This window comes from Bidens hawaiensis, unplaced genomic scaffold, assembly GCF_021521415.1.
Source record: "Bidens hawaiensis isolate Kalapana, Puna unplaced genomic scaffold, B.hawaiensis_p1.1 tig00017154_1, whole genome shotgun sequence".
In the NCBI taxonomy this organism is placed as follows: domain Eukaryota; kingdom Viridiplantae; phylum Streptophyta; class Magnoliopsida; order Asterales; family Asteraceae; genus Bidens; species Bidens hawaiensis.
The window spans coordinates 285359-288163 of NW_027492593.1; the positions used below are offsets into that span (position 1 = coordinate 285359).

The following is a 2805-nucleotide window of genomic DNA, read 5'->3' on the forward strand; positions in this document are numbered from 1 at the left end:
AGAAAGTACAACTAAATATGCATGAGGAAGTTGCAATTTGTATATATACTAGTTTGTTCACCCGCCGCGTTGCGGCGTAGTTGGACGGTAAGCAAGTGTTGAGGTGCAAACATCGTACGTTTAGTTGATATTATTGTTGCTAGTATATTTGTTGCATAGGTAAGTCTTACATGATGATATGGAGTGTTAGTTACATAAGATTGCTTGTGGCAGCCATAATTGTTAGTTTCAAAAGATGCGGATCCTATATGCCTATCAATTGCCAAAACACTACTGTTGCAAAGATGAGATTACAATCATTGGCATCCTCTATTAAAGTATGGCATTAAGGATTGTTATTTCCATATTAAACAAAACCTCTATTGGATTAACACCGTCTTAATAGCTGATCAAAGATACACCTTTACATGCCATCTTGTTTTTCCTGTAACATAAAGTACTGTATCAATAAACATATGATGTAAAGCTGGTTATTTATACTACATGTAATAGTAATGTAATTGGATTATACAATTACAACAGTTACCAACTTTTAAACATGATCAAGTTTAGAAACATGTTAGTTTCAAAGCTGGTTATTTATACTACATGTAATAGTAATGTAATTGGAGTGTTAGTTACATAAGATTGCTTGTGGCAGCCATAATTGTTAGTTTCAAAAGATGCGGATCCTATATGCCTATCAATTGCCAAAACACTACTGTTGCAAAGATGAGATTACAATCATTGGCATCCTCTATTAAAGTATGGCATTAAGGATTGTTATTTCCATATTAAACAAAACCTCTATTGGATTAACACCGTCTTAATAGCTGATCAAAGATACACCTTTACATGCCATCTTGTTTTTCCTGTAACATAAAGTACTGTATCAATAAACATATGATGTAAAGCTGGTTATTTATACTACATGTAATAGTAATGTAATTGGATTATTCAATTACAACAGTTACCAACTTTTAAACATGATCAAGTTTAGAAATATTGATAGAAAAACTTGGATTATTCTTTTTGATCATCTGATTATTTAGGTTAAATAATCATTTACAATCTTAGAATTTGAGAATATGATGGTTGTAAACATGTATTTAGTTAGTTGGTTGGTTGCTTTGTATATTAGTATTATTAGAGAAAGGTCAAGTTCACACAGAATTACCATTTTTAATTCCTTCAATAAGGTCCTCACCACCCACCAAATCAGCTCCCGTAGCTATAGCGCCTGATCAACAGTCGCTCCTTCAGCAAATACAGCAACCTGAAGAGTCTACAAAACACATATTATTATGAGGTAATCTAGTTGAAGTACAAAAACAATCAAATATGTACCATTACTATACCATAATCAAGTATGAATAGTACCTTTCCACTGCCTTGTTGAAGAGATAATGAGCATTCTGCACATTTAAAGAAAAGTAACAACATAATATAATTCAAGTCTGAATAACAATATTGATTATAGCAATAAGAAATTAAAAGAAAATAATATACCAACCTGAAATCCTCAATGGCAAAGTAAATAACTATAGCTAGACAACTCTCTCAATCCAACATCAATGATTGGCCTTAACAACAGTCAGGTAGGCGATGACCGGTCTACACAGTAAGCATTAAAGGCAGTGCATGAACTATACCTTAAATTTAAGGTATTGTGCATAGAATAGGTAAACTAAAGCCCAGACACAAACATGAAGCCAAAAAAAAAACAAAGTTGATGACAAAAAGGAAAACTTAAACATCCAAGCTAACACAATTTTTACGCTAGTATCAAAAACCCCACACGTCGCGGGGGTGGTTCAACCATCGAAGACCATGATGCCCATAGTGAGTAAAATAGCTCAAATCATAGGGAATAAAAACGTTGTTCAGATGAGCTGAGGCATGCCATCATAACCCAAACCATAGTGTAGTAAATTGCGGCACATATGAGCCGAAGCCCTCCATCATAGCCGAAACCATAGAGAACTAAATCATGACTCAAATGAGTCGAGGCCCGTCATCATAGGGCAAACCATAGTGTATATAATATCAGCTCACTAATCATAGACTTGTGCTCATCTAAAAATACCTACTAAAAGCCCATGGAGTCTATATTTGAAGAAATCTCATATGATCTTACGTTCAACATCATTGACATAAATTTGAGCATCCACGCCACCGCGAAGCTGCAAAATACAATTTCAAAAAACAAATTAAGCATTCACTCCCAAAAAATGAGTAGCGCCTAGAGCGGAAACCAATTAAATGAAACGCAATAAACACACCGACAGTAGAGAAACACCAAAGTGAGATCACTGAAAACAATTTCACCATACCTCTAGCATGTAGATCTCTTAACCATCATCATCGCTTCTAGGGTTTCGGTCTACAGAGATAAAGAAAGAGGGAGGTGTTACGGCGTAGACAGGTGGCCGATAACGATGATTAGGTGGCAAACAACCTGAGAAACCTTCAAACTTTAACATCACGGATCCCAACCACACCAACGTGTTACCGTCATACTTTCCCACTGTGATGATCGCCGTCGCCTAGGGTTTAGGAACCCGGAAACAACATCACCCTACCAGACCACCGACATAACCGGCGTACAACATCACCGCCACCGCCACATACGGCAACAGCTGTTAGCAGGGCAACAATGGTTACCAGCGGCCTACGGCTGTTTGGTTGAAAGTAACCGTCGGAGAGAAAGCAGAGCACCATAGGAACATGAATCCCAAAGAAGATTAAACTGAGAGTATGAAAACCATTTTGTTTTGTCTTGTGGTGGAAGGTTGGTGTTAGTGGACATTGTGGTCCAATGAGTAG

The 2805-nt window shown here is 36.7% G+C and overlaps 1 long non-coding RNA gene across 1 annotated transcript; it reads right to left on the minus strand.

Moving 5' to 3' along the window:
- Positions 1 to 623: 623 nt before the first annotated feature.
- Positions 624 to 2411, minus strand: LOC143553144 (uncharacterized). The gene is made up of 3 exons (XR_013138781.1): positions 2313 to 2411; positions 2117 to 2162; positions 624 to 851 (listed from the first exon to the last, which is right to left on the minus strand). It is a non-coding gene; the product is annotated as an uncharacterized LOC143553144 (long non-coding RNA).
- Between the last annotated feature and the right edge of the window lie 394 nt (positions 2412 to 2805).